Source organism: Lepisma saccharinum, chromosome 10 (genome assembly GCF_977018435.1).
Source record: "Lepisma saccharinum chromosome 10, izLepSacc3.1, whole genome shotgun sequence".
NCBI lineage: Eukaryota > Metazoa > Arthropoda > Insecta > Zygentoma > Lepismatidae > Lepisma > Lepisma saccharinum.
The window spans coordinates 18,795,005-18,812,169 of record NC_139238.1 but is presented as its reverse complement, the minus strand read 5'-3'; positions in this window follow the sequence as shown (position 1 = coordinate 18,812,169).

The window sequence follows — 17,165 nt, the reverse complement described above, 5'->3', positions numbered from 1 at the left end:
GATTACTTTGATAATAAAGAGAGCTCTCGTATTCCGTGATTAAAGTGGTTGTTACAAAAGGGTGAAGGAAAAGCGCTATGTAGTAAAAAAGTAGAGATCTCAAAACAGGCTAGCCTTTGGTGATGTAAGTAAATGAAGTAATATTCAGTAATTATTTTAAACTCAATTATTATAAGTGTGTAGCTACAGAAATTTGGATTGTATTGAAAAAACAAAATAAAGTGCTGCTTTAATCCTCGTATTAAGTTGACTTTTATAAACCGAGGACAAGCGGGAACTCAGCGGCCTTTCACTTTAAATTTTATAATTGTTTACTAAAGGTTATTCTTTAATAAATGTAAATTTTATTGGATACGCAACTTGAGAGTATTAATAAAACCTAAAAAGAAATTGTTTCCCGCTGAACGAAAGCTAGAAACAACGCAAAATCCAGTTTTATCGTTACGTCAACCAAAGAAGTCATCCAGTGCGTAGTTCACCTCGTAGAGGGTTCGGACGTGTCGTGCCCTCGGATGGTTACTTAAGGAACAGAAAAAATAGTAATGCAATGGTGCAATGTTTGGGGAATATGGTGTCTGCATTAGTGTTTCCCAACCTAGTCGGATAATGGTGTCACTGGTGACCTTAGGGACATGAGGCCTGGTGTTGTCTTGAAGCACATTCGCCAAAAACTCCAAGCTCATGGAGTTGTTGACAAATGGTTTTTGCACTGCAATTGAAATGATAGTGCATCTACATTTTGTTCGTTGAAATATGTTGTTAGCTTTATTCTCAACCGATGTCGGTACGGTGTACTTTCGTTAACTGATCATCTGATGCAATAGGAATTGTAGTATACCTAGTGATGTGATTTGAACTTTCCAACCAAGCCTATTCGCGATTAACGTGATGGATCAAGGAGACTAGTTTGCCAGTCTTACGTCTGACACATCTGGTGGTGAAACTTCCGAATTACTAGCAGCCACCAACGATAGTTTCGCGAGTGGGCCCAACGCGATGGAATATAGTTCCCCATTTCATTTGCATTTTCCTCTGTCGCTGCAGTTCCTCCTCTACAATTTACCCATCCTTAGTGCAACACACGAAACGTAGATGTACTTTGGCCGTATGTTATGTGTTAGACTAGACAAGATGCGAAAGGTTGTTTTACATTTCAATTTAATTCAGCGGGGAAAAAAAATGAAAAGTGTAGTTGAATGTTCCCAAACTACTATAAGGAAGTGTTATCTGTGTACACGTACAATGTTGCCATTTGATTCCTTTCCTAAAATATAAATTACTCACTCTCTATTTTACTTACAAACAGCGAAAAATACTATACGCAAAAATTAAACTTTCACCCACAAAATACGAAACATGCGCCGACCCTCGTTCAAGCTCCCCTCCCCATCCTTCCGGGACTGTAAATTCCTTCCTCGCAGAACATTCAACCAACACCCTTAGACTGCTTTTGTTTTGATTTCTGTCTGTCCCCGAGGCTAGGTTGACCAGTGACTCAGGTTGGGTTGGAATTTCCTATGCGATTGTTTTGCTGATGGTTATTCCGTGTTACCAATAAATTCCAAAATCTGCATTTCAGGCTGCCTCGATAGCGAAGTGGATAATGCTGTCGCCTTGTTATCAAGGGGACTGGGTTCGATCCCAGGTGGGATCACATTATACAGTGGCTCGGAAACTCCACTGTACGCCAGTTCCGATTTGCCTATCTCAGCAACTAGAGAACCAAAATCTTCGTCGCTTTTCACGGCGAGGTTAAATGTTGAGCCGATGAAGCAGGGAATAGAACAAATGCACTAAAATATCCAAACCATGGCCATAATTCGAACCTAGAGCCTTTAGAACAGAATTCAGTTCTGCGCCACCCAGGTGGCAGCTTTGGAATAATAAACTCCTTGGTGAAAATGTTGTCTGAGGTTCAATACCTGCCGAGTGGCTTATCTTTGGATAACACCTGCTCAGCGCAACGAGTCCAATTGTCTTTATCGTGCCATGCCGACCTTCGTGGTCGAATGGTTAGCACAGCGTGCTACGACGCCAGGATTCCCAGGTTCGAAATCCAGGCTTGGGTATGGATGTTTTTGTGAGTGTCTTTTTATCAATTTCATAATATCATATCACTCATTCTCATCTTCGCGATTAGCTGAAAGTGGCAGAAAAACGATTGAAAATAAACCAAATAAATAAATCAATCAAACTAATTGTCGCTGTTATTTGGCTTTCTTGGCGAAGCCTTCTCCTTTTCAATCCTCACGATGCTTGGCCAACACTGACATTTGCGACATCCATTGGGTATCTAAGGCCAGACAGTTCACACCGAAAGCAACATTTGACTACCTGGGACTACATATGAAATAATCATTTATATTGCTATTAAAAATCGTAATAGAAATTATGTTTCAATCTGAAGAAAATACATATAAATATATTAAAGGCACAAATAAATACATCAAGACAAAATCAAAATATCTCGCCTGGAAATAGTGTTATTTTTACGAACATTATAAATTATAATATTTCAAGAACCAAGAACAGTAAAATAATACTAGTAATATTAAATAGTAAAACCTCAAAGTGGAATATATCTGATTTCACTGTTTCACTCATTCTGTCTTTTATGCAACGTAGTTACTTTCCTACTTTTTGTTTGCAAGTCGGCTCACAAATATGGCGGCACTGCGAGAAACTCGTATATTGTGTTAAATCAATACTTTTTTTTTTTGCAAATAATAAGATAAATGGTCTCGATCGCTCTACTAGGAATTGAAACCTTTTAATAGGTAATTCAATTCAAATATTTCTTTCCCATGAAAAATAGTTTTGGCATAAATAAAAGTATGCTGAAATAAGTTCACAAGACACCAAATTCTATTCCCTCCTCCCCAGGGTCAGAAATCTCTGTCAACCAGTGGCGTGACGCAATATCCTAGCAAGGTCTATCTTCCATCAATCACTTCAGAATTCGTCACTTCCCTCCCAGCTTTCTTCACCTGTTCAAAATGTTCCTACGCAAGTCAAGCTATCACGTTTTACTGAACTACAGTTTGTAAGAAAATCAACAAAATGAGAAATCATCTTTTTAAATTTCGATTTTGGCTGAGGAAGCTATGATAGCCCTGAACCTCCCGAAAAAAGTTTCAACTACCCTTGAACCCACCCCAAGAGAAATTACTGGTGACGCCAATGCTTATCTCGAGGGGGCGGTTGTTCCTCGAGAAAATAGGACCAACCGCCTGCCCCCTCATTGAAAAAAATAATAAAATTTTGATTTGATTTATTTTACTTCGCTTCTTGTGCCACTTTTGGCTAATTTGCGAAGATGGGGATGAGTGATGGTATGATGAGATTGATGAATAGACATCACAAACGTCCATGCCCAAGCCAGGATTCGAACTCGGGACCCCTGGCATCGCAGGATGATGTGCTAACCCCCACCTTGTTGAGATAAGAACCGACGTCACCAGTAATTTTTCTTTGATTGGGCTCAATGGTGGTTGAAACATTTTTGGTGGGCTTTGTTCCAGTTGTGGCCAAATTAGCGGTTAAATTTTCACGTAAATCAGGTGGCATCAGCGTGATATAGAAACTCGATTATCAATTTATACACATGTCCCCCTCACACACACACGAACGAACAGAGACAGACAGAACGGTAATTCTAAAAATCGAGCATATGAATTGGTCGTTAAACTACAAGGAAAATGTAACTGAACTGCAGTAATATGAGTAAAACACTTCGATAGCGAAATTTTTCATTTCATGCGCAAAATCTTCGACTTTAGCATTTACAGATATATATCTCTCTCTCTCTAGTAAAGTGTGTACCCAGAATTTTTATTTCCTGCGGGGAGAGAATCTCTTGTCGATATTGATTTCTAGGGTGCCCGAAGAAAATAATAATGTACTGTTGTTATTATTATACACAAGCAAATAGAACACGTTACTTCTAGTTTCTATTGTTACACAGAAACAAAGCATTGATTCATACTACATACACAGAGCAGTAGGAGAAAAATTAAGTTTCATTTGACGTCACTTCCTTTCGATAGATTTTGAACGACTTGTTCAGAGATTATTGCACAATACACGGAGGGCTTTACTCAATTTCTTCTTCTTCCTTTTTTCTAATCCCAGTCATCTAAAATTTATATTTTTGCATCGCTTCTACTTCACTACCCTTTCCAGTAGTAGTGACGATCTTCCATGTTCCAAATCTCATGTTGTGTCTTCTATGCAGATGATATTTCATGTATTACAAATCCAACTTAGGGCCCTGTTACCTCGGGACAACTGGCCCTCCCAATATTTGTATCCCCTTATGAGGAGAATGGTAGCCGGGTTATAACCCCCCCGCACTGGCTGTTTGGTTTGATTTGCTATATTTTACTTCGCTTTTTGTGCCACTTTTAGCTAATTTGCGAAGATGGGGATGAGTGATGATGATATGATGAATAGACACTCACAAATATCCATGCCCAGGCCAGGATTCGAACCCGGGACCCCTGGCATTGTAGTGTGATGTGTTAACCACTCTGCCACAGGGGCCGGCTCCACGGGTTCTTATCCACTATTCGAAGCACCCCTTCATACGTACTAAAGGGAATTCCTCATCCGGCACTTGAGGTATCATTTGATTTTGTGCATTTTCACTTGATTATGATCTTTCAGGTACATAGATCGTTTCCGGTTGTTGGCGTATCGTTTGCTTTTACAGTCCTAAGGGGTACAGTGAGGACATGAGGTGAAACTAAAGACATAATATTACGCAAATGGACGGATACATACATATACAATCAACATACAAGGTAACTCTGGGTGAGATGACGTAGTTATGTTTGTTTAAAATGAAATGGGAAAAACAAATATTATCACACTCAATATAGTGCGTGTTTAGTTAACTGTAAACTAGAAAAGTAATAATTAATTGTATTACAATTGTATTCGGCTCAGTATGAAAAGGTTAAGAAATGCAATGAAACTAAATGCGTCAAAACTTACATCTATCTTCAACAAGGGGATAGTGGAACAACATATGAAGTTTGCAATATCACAGAGAGAGAAAGGAAGTTGAACACTTTGTATTACAACGTAAAGACTCAGTATACAATGTAAATTAAATATATAGTAATACAAGAAACATTGAAGTAAAAATTTGCTTTCGTTTAGAATTTTTTACAATATAAATGGTCCTTTCTGCAAATTTCGTGGAGCAATTTCTTACATTTACAGAAGGTCGTTTCATGTCCATGGTAACAAAGTTAGAACCCACCTCACCTTAAGAAAAACCATGATGCCACAAGCGGTGGTGCTCCACGTGATACCCCTGTCTTGCAGCAATGGCCCTGCAGTGGAGTTTCCATTGGAGGAGGCTGCGTTGAAGAACACATTGGTCCAAACGATCATATTCCTCCTGACAAGCTTTCCAAAGACCCTCAATTGTGCGTGGCCGTCTGCTTCCCAAAGGCTCGTTTCAACAACGGAAACCCACAAAAATCCATGGAAGAGGCATCGGGGGATTTCACAGGGATGTCTGTAAAGGGGATTGCATGAATGCCCATTTCACGTGCCATCCGATCCATGTATGCCTGTGTGGACTTTGCCATATGACTGGAAGCCTTGTCCTGGTGGATGACAACGCGAGATGTGTCGCTGCCATAGAGAGAAGGAATATCAAGTCTGTAAAGTGGCTCCAAAATATTCGTCTGGTAATAGGCTGCATTTATTTTAGCCTTTTTTTCCACTCTGCGCAATGGACGTTTGCCGTTATGGCAGTAACCACCAACAACCATGAACCCACGTGGAAAACTTTCAGCACATTCACGTACCCACTCAGATCGACCTCTTGCATCACGTGGACGATAGTCCACTTTACAGACTTGATATTCCTTCTCTCTATGGCAGCGACACATCTCACGTTAAATTTTCACGTAAATCAGGTGGCATCAGCGTGATATAGAAACTCGATTATCAATTTATACACATGTCCCCCTCACACACACACGAACGAACAGAGACAGACAGAACGGTAATTCTAAAAATCGAGCATATGAATTGGTCGTTAAACTACAAGGAAAATGTAACTGAACTGCAGTAATATGAGTAAAACACTTCGATAGCGAAATTTTTCAATTCATGCGCAAAATCTTCGACTTTAGCATTTACAGATATCTCTCTCTCTCCAGTAAAGTGTGTACCCAGAATTTTTATTTCCTGCGGGGAGAGAATCTCTTGTCGATACTGATTTCTAGGGTGCCCGAAGAAAATAATAATGTACTGTTGTTATTATTATACACAAGCAAATAGAACACGTTACTTCTAGTTTCTATTGTTACACAGAAACAAAGCATTGATTCATACTACATACACAGAGCAGTAGGAGAAAAATTAAGTTTCATTTGACGTCACTTCCTTTCGATAGATTTTCAACGACTTGTTCAGAGATTATTGCACAATACACGGAGGGCTTTACTCAATTTCCACATAGTCCACATCCCAACAGATACACCCATGCTTCATCCAGTGACACCACATACTTTCAGCGGTCTCCTGCCAGATGGCGTTCATAGAGCTTCCGACTGTTGGTCTTCCTCTCTTGGACACGTGAGGCACGCAACTTATGAACTTGAGCCTTGTGCTTCCGCACAAGTTGTAAATCTTGGGCTATGATGCGATTTACAGTTGCAGGGAAACATTGCTCTGCCTGTGCAATCACTCTTTGCGTTGCAGGGTTTTCACATCGCACCAAGCATCTCACTTTCCGCACAACATCGGAGGAACGCTTGGGCTTCCGATATGTCCGAGGCCCACTTGATTGGTTCCAGCAACAGGTACAGTGCAAGCTCTATGGTGATTCAACACTGCATTGATGCCCTTCTTTGACACATGGAATGCTTTCATGTGGCACTGTTTAATTATCTGGCTATAACTATAACCAACATCGGAAAGGGCACAGATGTACCCCTCCCAAAAGACTGGAATTTTTGGTGCCATATAAACACTCTCACACACCAACCATCGTTTTTGCAAGTCAACACACAGTACTTTCGTCCTACTGGCTTTGGCTGTTCTGTGCTATGCCTAAGTGCTGCTCCTTGGTGATCGAAATTGTTACCATCAACGTGAAACAACCTTCTGTAATTCATTGAATCCAATCACATTTTGGCCACTTTTTATCAAAATAGAATCATTCGCATCTTCTTTCTCATTGTCACCACTACTGTCTATGAGATTATATAAAATTTAATTCTGTCGTTCACATAAAAGATGATATGATGTTACATGTTAGTAGAGCTAGGCCAGACTGTCATTTGGGTATAATCGCACCACTAGTCAGCATGGGGGTCCCCAGGATTCTTTCCAAGGAGGGGCAAACAAGGTAATTTTCTTTCCAGGTGGGAACAAAGGAGGCACATTTTTTCCCCATAATAGTGACCCCCCCCCCCCCGAAAAACAGTATTTCAGTCCGAAATTATTATGTTTCTTCAACTAATTTATAATAATGAAAATGAATTACTGTAACTGAAATGAAATTATGTGTGAAATATATAAGTTTTAGGTGGACATTCATTTTCCAGGAGGGCGTGGCCCCCTTTGCCCCCTCCATTCCATATGACCATGATAATCAGTGTTCCACCTATTAGGGCCATAGCATTTTTTTATCCAGTAAAATCCAGTTGATTTGTCCGTGGCCCCAAAAGTTTTATCAGCAGGTAAACAAACTACTTTCCATTATTTTCACTCAGTCATTTCCGCTTCTAAATAATTTTTTAATTTTAATTTCTCAAACCCCACATTGAGTAAAACAGAATTTACTCGCTTACGCAGCCAATAGTTTCATAGAATTTAGTGATAATGCGTTAACGAATATTTCTCAAATATTCAAGGAAACAAGAAAAAATAAGCAGATATCCGGATGTAAATAAAATAATGAAAACATTATTGTTATTTCAATTCCTATTTTGCTTATGTCACTTTTGTAACTTTTGTGATATTTGCAATGATGATGATGAACGATGAAGCGATGGAACAAATACGCATGCATATTTGCTTGGGATTTGAACCTTCTCCACCATGGAGGTCAATTATTATCATCATCATCATGTCATGTGATCAATCAGCATAAATATGTAACACAAGCTTGGACAACCATAAAATACCCGGGTTCAGTACATTTACACGTAATATTTCCTTTTCAATGGAAAAGATAGCCCTGCTCCCAACAGAAGAAAGTTCCTTCCTGGGCTGGCTCTGGTAATCGACCATTCATTCCAAAGAAGGATTCTGAAATTCGACCTTGACCATTTGGCAGTGACAACACAGCTCTCAGGGAGAGTCGAGGAATGGTACAGTCCATTCCCCTCCGGCTATTTCGAGGGTCTGGCGAACAGAGATTTCGCGGACCTATGAATTTGCAGCCAGAATTGTTGGCGTGACAATTATACTTTCTTATATTATCTGCATTAGGAAAGTGATAAAAGACAGTTATTCTGCTTTTGTTATCTCGCCAAATTTTCAAGTTAATTGCTCTCCTCTTTTTTCTTGCTAATAGAAACAATCCTCTCTTCTTTCTTGGCAGTGACGTAATTTCTTATTTTATGTTGACAACACAACACTCGCGAGACTCAAAAAACTTTTAGCTAGCAGAAGCTGTCAAACTCTAATATCCCTCCGCCCGCTGGAAGTTCCAGGCAGTGTCGCAGGTGGCAGCACAATTTGCTGTGATAAAAATGCGTTGCAGGCCTGGAATGTTAATATAAATGCAAAATAATACGCAATCTTGCCAGTAACAAAAGTATAGCAATCGCAGCATAAATGTTTCCTCTTGTGATCTACGTTGTCGGTTTTTTAATATTCTTCTTGCGAAATAAGAAAATTAAGTGGAAAGACGTGAGAGCTGTATTTTGCGATTTATTATTATTTTGCGCTTAATGTAATTATACAATCTATAATATGGGTACGAGTACACACACGGATGAGTACGAAGAATAATGTCCTGCAAGCAGAATGTCGGAATTCCATTTCAGAGCTACACAATCACGGTAGCAATTTACCATGTAAATGAATGGGAAGGATTTTCAAGATGGCGGCCGTAGTCTATCTCCTTAAAATTACCACCTGAGCGCTAGTGTCACTTCCAATATGGCCACTCTACGTAGGCTAGATCTTCATTTACATTTAGTAGTAGTACGTAATAGCAGCATGTTGTCATTGCTGGTATGGAAGAAACATTTAAATTACGCGTTATATTTAAATATTGCGAATGCGATGTGAATTCCAGGAACTATAACGAAGGTGAAGCTGTGCTGAGAGCGAAGCATTTAATTATGATAAAAATAACACTGAAAATGCAGACAAAACTAATGTATACACGCTGGTTCTTCAAAGCAGTGCGGTTTCATCTGCACTGCACCTCGGTTGTAACTGCCTAACTCGGGCTCTCAGAAATGATTTGAAAATAAAGCAATTTACCTATATTGCAAAGCTTGGGCAGGAAATAAATGTAAACATGCCGTTGCAGTTTTTTCCCCAAAGAGGCAGGCTGGTTTAATAACAACACCGGATAATAATAACAATAACAACAAGTTCATTGAGGCTATCTTCAGTCCACTGAAAATTGACTGACTGAATGAAACAGCAACATTAGCATGTCAATTATGTTTTTCTGACTTACCTTTATGATTTCGGACATTAATTAATTTTCATCTTCGCACTTAATCGACTTGCATCTCTTCCAAATTTCATGCATAATACATTTTTTTCTGAAAAAATGTTATATTCATACAGAACAATTTAAAATTTACTTTCATGGCAATAAATTCATCTTTCCGAAAGATGATTTCAAAAAATAAAGAACAGACTCCTGCATTTTTTGTAATTTCCTTGCCGCATTTCAGTTATGCCAATCTTGTCAATCAGTTCTGTTTACCTGATTTATTTAAACATTTCATTTTGTTGATTCCACAGGGTTAAAAACACATGTAAGCTTTTCACTTGTCCTGAACCACAAAACGATTTAGAGCAAAAAACTGAACAGTAGACACTACTTTTTCACATGTTCCCCATGCTTTGAATGGCTTCAACACGGCGAAGTGTCCTTCGTGGAGTGGTTCCTGAAAATCTCACCGGATGGCATATGAGATAATTTTAATTGCGAATAGAAATCAACAAATCAGGAAAGTTCAGAGATTCAACTGCAATGAAGCAATGTCTGGAGAATTGGACAAAAGCATCTATGAATGAAGCCATGCCGTTTGCAGTTGCAATTGCCACAAGAACTGACTCCTCTTCAGATGCCGCCATGTTGCACTGAATGCTCCTAGTGGCTAAGTGTAGAACTAGCAATGTGCGGAACTATTCAAATAAAAACTTGTGTGGACATCAAGCACTGACCTACACACATATGATGAGATGAAGATACATTCCGTAAGTTTCCCACAATTAAATCACGAAACCAGGGCCTTCTTTTCGAATAACCTTGTACTTGTTTTAATACTTTCATGATAACTATTTGATATGGATGAAATACTGTGAATTAAAACAACAAACTGATAGAAAAAATTCCATGTGTATGTATATAATTAATAAATATTATTCTATTAAATCAAGTTTTTGGAAATGCAGGGATTTAAATGATGATGAAAATATAAATGAAACAGATGTAAATAAGAATTGGGAGCACATACATAATGCAATAGAATCAGCAGCTAAAGAAAGTATAGGATACCATAAACCGAGAAAAAGTAAGCCATGGTTTGATAATGAATGTCATAATCTAATAGAAATAAGAAACCAGGCTAGACTTAGGTGGTTAATTAACTCTGATGATACAAATCTAAACAATTATAATAGAATAAAGCGAGAAGTTAACCGCATGTTTAGAAGTAAAAAAGGGGATTACTTGAAAAGCAAAATTAACGAAATTGAAACAAACAGCAAAAATAAAAATATCAGAGATTTATATAAAGGTGTAAATGAGTTTAGAAAGGGGTTTCAACCTAAAGTAAACTTGATAAAAGATAAAGACGGTGATTTTCTAGCTGACCCAAGCGATATTCTGTATATATGGAAGAACTACTTTAATGACCTTTTAAATGCCCATGTAGGTGATAAATCAGAAGCAAATGAAGTCCACACAGCAGAACCTTTAGTTCCAGAACCTAACTTGACTGAAGTTAAAGATGCTATTAAAAGGCTAAAGAATAACAAAGCACCTGGCATTGATTTAATACCAGCTGAGTTAATTAAATATGGTGGAAATTCATTATTATGTCAAATTCATAAATTAATTTGTTTAATATGGAATAAAGAAGAAATCCCTCAACAGTGGAAAGAATCCATAATTGTTCCTGTGTTTAAAAAAGGTGATAAAATGAACTGCAATAATTACTGTAGAATTTCTCTACTCTCAACAACATATAAAATATTATCTAACATTCTTTTAACAAGACTAACCCCATATGCTAATGAAATTATAGGTGATTATCAATGTGGATTTAAACGTAACAGATCAACTACAGATCAAATTTTTCACATCAGACAGACACTTGAAAAAAAGTGGGAATATAATCAAAATGTCCATCAACTATTCATTGATTTCAAAAAAGCATATGATTCGGTCAAAGGAGATAAATTATATAATATATTAGTAGAGTTTGGAATACCTAAGAAGCTTGTTAGTATGATAAAAGTATGCACCAGTGAAACAGAAAGTAAAATTCGTGTGGGTATTAATATGTCTGACAAATTTACGATTCATGACGGGTTAAAACAAGGAGATGCATTACCTCCATTGCTCTTTAATTTTGCCTTAGAATATGCTGTTAGGAAGGTAAAAGAAACTAAAGGAGGACTGAAATTAAATGGCGTGACTCAGTTGTTAGCATATGCAGATGATGTAGACTTACTGGGGGATGATGTGAATACAATTAAGAATAATGCTAAAATATTTTTCAAAACTGCTAAAGAGATAGGTTTGGAAGTTAACAAAGAGAAAACTAAATATATGCTTACAGGCCGAAACCAAGGGTTAGGTAATAATCAAAATCTAATTATTGATAACAACTCGTTTGAACCAGTTTCAAAATTCAAATACTTAGGAGTAATATTAACAAATGAAAATTATATTAAAGAGGAAATACAAAGTAGGCTTAATTCAGGAAATGCATGTTACTTCTCTCTTCATAAACTTTTGTCTTCTCGTTTAATATCTAAGAAACTAAAAGTTAAAATATCCAAAACAGTAATTTTGCCTGTAGTATTACATGGGTGTGAAACTTGGTCCCTTACATTGAAAGAGGAACACAAATTGAGAGTATTTGAAAATAAGATCCTTAGGAAAATCTTTGGACCTAAAAGGGATGAGGAGACAGGTGAGTGGAGAAGGTTACATAATTTAGAACTACATAATTTGTATTCATGTCCAGATATTATTAGAATAATTAAATCAAGAAGACTTAGGTGGGCAGGCCATGTGGCACGAATGGGAGAGGAAAGAAGAGTTTACAGGATTCTTGTTGGGAAACCTGATGGTAAGAGACCTGTAGGAAGGCCAAGACGAAGATGGAGGGACAACGTTGAGATGGACCTAAGAGAAATCGGTAGGGATGGAAAAGAGTATATAGAACTTGCTCAAGATAGGGACAGATGGAAGGCCTATGTTGCTGCAGCCATGAACCTTCGGGTTTAAGAAGGCTAGGGAGTTAGTTAGTTAGTTTTTGGAAATGCAGAATTTTAAGTGATTCCTCAGTTGTAAGCAGAACCCTTGTTCATCATATGGCTTCCAAAAAGGTAACCAAAAAAAAGATTACTTAACACTTTCAGTTGCCTCTTATTGGGCCACTCGGTATGAATAATTCAATAAGATAATCATTTCAAATTGAAACACAGATTACAGGAGTCAGTTACGTATTTATTTTGCATAAAAGAAGTGCAGTGCAAGATTTAATCTTTACAATAAAAAATCAGCCTTTTTTGCAAGGGGCACACAATTCAATGTGATACACAATTCCTTTTATTATTCAGTTACACTGGTAAAAATTACTCTCAAATCACTGGACAGGCATTCAAGTTTTGAAATAACAAAAAAACAGTCACTGGGATATTATAAAATATAATATATATATATAATGAAAAGAACACAATATAGGAATAAAATCAGATGCATCCAACCATACGACAGCAGAATTTTTTAGTGGTATGCCTCATTCATTGCAACAATTGATAGTGTGCTAAAATAAACTGTTGGAAAAACAAAATCACATTTCAATATAATTAGATGATTCTATATACTTGTGAAAGAATCATATTCGTATAGTAAAATACCATATCAATGAAATGGAACAAAACATGGAATCTGAAAATACTTTGATATCTGAAAGTATCTGAATACTTTCATATGTAAATAATATTCCTTTAAAAGGTCTGTACCAAATCAAAACCTTAATAAAATTCCTATCTTTATAATAATTTATCCACGATAATATTTCTAATATGTTGCATATATTGTATTGATACTTCTTACAGTTGCTAAAAATATACTGTATAACTTCTACTAAAGATTCCACACAGTATGTAAAATATAAGATGTCTTTACCTTGTAACAACATTAAAAAAAAGAATATACATATATATAATATAAAGCATATATATTGCACACGACACTTGTTTTGATTTTAACCTCGGTTAAGAGTTGGAAATAAAGTTTTATAAAAATCACAATAGTAGCTAAGCTGTTTAACTGAGGAAAACCCCGTGAAATCAATTTCAAATATAATCCATTCATAAACAGTTGTGACTGTAATATATTCCAAATCAAAGCTCACAGCAATTCTTAACAGTTCCAAAATTCATTTTCAATAGATTCCGCAGTTGTGGCACACCGGTAAAGACAAAAATTTGTTTGTGGTTGGATGCTTCTGAATATATATATATAATTGCTTCTAAAGCAACTGTTTGACATTCAACATGAAAAATAAAAACACAAAGTTCCCAGCATAATTATATAACATATTCGCACATTAAAAAAAACAGTACCAAAACTAAATGAGTGGTTACATAACACTTTTTTGTACCACCGGTTAGGATCAAAGCACAGGAGATTACGTGATATATCTTTTACTAAGATACCAGGGTAAACAGTCTTATTAGCACACATTAAAAATAAACAATATGTATGAGGTAAAAATATCAAAATACTGCAGTTATAAAATACAGCTGTGAGAGTTAATGCACACTATACGACTAAAAAAAAAAAATTATTTGTGAAACAAGAAAACTCACAGAGGTGAACAAGAACTGTATTTCTTATTAAGGTTGGGGAAAGGGATACATATTCTAGCCACGATTGTTAAGCTAACAATCAGTTCAAATCAACTCGTGCCACAGTTACCCATTATATTTCACCAGCGTCAATATGCATTTTTAGTGTTTTAGAGGAGACAGGAACATGATATAACGAGATATCATACAGAGTTGTTCTGAAGGAAAATGTACACTGACATAGGCACCAAATCCCTTCTAAGTCACATTAATTTGTACTTCTCTGAAATGTGTGCATATTTGAGCATAACATCATGCTGAGATCTATTTTTCCATTAAGTCTTTGTAAATGAGATACATATATGTGGTCAACAAAACCAGACAGCATAAGAAATGGATTTGGAGCCCAGTTTTCTTTTAATGCATACGAAAGCTGTGTAGTCAGCAATAATTCAAATGTGTGCCGTCAATCCTGTATAACATGTTAGTGTAACTTAAACATAATTTCATGAAATTGTACTGGCACTTTCAATACTTACTGAATCATGCAGGTTTCTCCTGCACATTTAATGATTTTTAAATAGATTTTACTATTGCTCTGAAATATTCTATATTGAATCTGCGCACAACAGTGATGGCACCAAATTTCTAGTGTAGGTGAACCATTCAATGGCTGCTGAAGATATAGACAGGTCACATCTTCAAAGCAAAATGTATATTCACATGTACCTAATGCATTCATTAATTTTTATAATGAAATTTGCCTTTTACATTTTGACAGAGTGGGTCAGCCTGATTTTGAATTGGCAGTGCCCACTCCTGCTCAGACACTAAGAATAACTTCGAAAATAATAATCTTAATTTTCTTTGCAAACTAACTTTTATGTAAGGATTTCAATTTTAAACGAGCTGAACACAAGTAATGTACTAACATGCATTTGTATTGTTTCTGAATGTTGTTACGACCAAAAGAACTGCATTGAATACACAAATATGAACATTATAAATAATGTGTAGCTAATTTTGAAACAAGCAGCAAATCACAAAAGAAGTGTAATCATTTGTCGAATAAAAATATGCCTAACCTTCATTTATTCAAAGGGTGTTGTTGACTCATGTATAATCATTAGACTTGCCAGGCAGTTACCAAAAAACAGATTCCCTTTTACAACAGAATTCTTCAAGCTCCCAAAAAAATGTATAAATAGATTTCTCGGTAGGTTAAATTTCAATTGTTATGTAGTAACAATGCATATTTTAAAAATAAATAGGAGCAGTCTCTTGTAGCACACCACACAGGTATACGATTCAATATAATCAGAACTGAAAGATAGACAGCAATATTATGATACTTGTTCACTTTAGACGGTATTAACGGCACTGCATTATCCTGAGTACACAGCTTAATATGACAATTCAGTTGTAACGGCTTCAACTCGAACAAGTTTCGTAAAACTTGAACTGAGACATTCACCCATTCACACTCACACAATGACAAGTACACACATGCTTACAAAATTACACAAAATAAAAAATATATATTTATTATAAAGCATTAACCACTAAATTCCTATACGTTTATGGCAGTGTTTATGAAACCCATTTTTTGGCATGGGAGTGGGGGGAGTCTTGTGGGGAACAGGACAACTATTTATCTGTCATTAAAAAAACAACTTAATATCATTACCACACATTCACATCACACACACACACACATATGATCATTTTTCTTGCAGAATGGTATAACTTAAGCATCTCTGCTGTGACAGTCTTTTAGCCTTTTGTGGGATTTAAAGGGCAATTGAGGTCATGGTTTGAGTTTTTACTTTTGCTGCGATTTTCTCCGATCATGATTGCAAGTGCAGTCCTTCAGAATTGTTACTTTCCCGTTGTTTGGCCACATCAGTGGTTTTATTTCTTTTCAAAACCTTTTGAAACTTCTCGTATCTGTATCTTGAATTGTACAGCATAGCTTCATTTTTTTATGTAGGTGTGCAGGAAATGTACTTTAAGACTTAAAGGTGAAGTACATACTCTAAGATAGTGAAGTATCGACAGTTATTATTTGGTTATACACTTGACTGATTGATTTGCTTCATTTTACTTTGTTTTTCTGTCACTTTTGGCTAATTGTGAAGATGGTTATAAACTTTATATCATATCATATTACAATGTGCAGATGGTTTTAAGAACTCTGTACAATGCATCCGGCATGTAACTATTCTCTTGTGGTTTTCTAAATAAAAGCCACATGCATTGAGTAAGGAAATCAGTTCATAACAGCATATAATTTAAATAGAATGGTACCGTGTCAGTTTATGTAAATTTCAGATGCTCAAACACTTAACTAAATTAAAATTAATCTGACAACATTCCAAATGATTAGGTGCATAGTATTATACTGCAGGTTGTATAGTTGTAGATTTGTTTCTGACACAATCAGAATAGAAAAATAGGAGTTATTTTTATTGGTCAATTTTTAATCAAGATTTTAGACCTCTTCATAGGAATCAGTACTTTCAAATGCCAGTACATATCACTGCAGTCCTTCACATTTTATTTCAACTTAATGTAATTAATAAAAAACTTATGCCACGCACTGAAACAGTCATACCCTACTTGCCTTGCAATATAACGAGCAACGCCACTCTACAAACCCAGACTAAAATTCTACTGGATTATATTAGAATTCTCAAGCCATTTGCACATGTAACACACACATATTCAGATTGAACAGTGCAGCAGTAATTAAGATTTGATAACTTGATACTGAAATTTGACCAGTTCAGCGGGAAAATACACGTGAGAAGAACTGCACAGAACCACTTCACACTGACAAAAAAAAACACATCCTGAGGTTTGCAGCTAACAAATATTAATGGTTTTCTAGACAAACTCTACAAATTCAACAA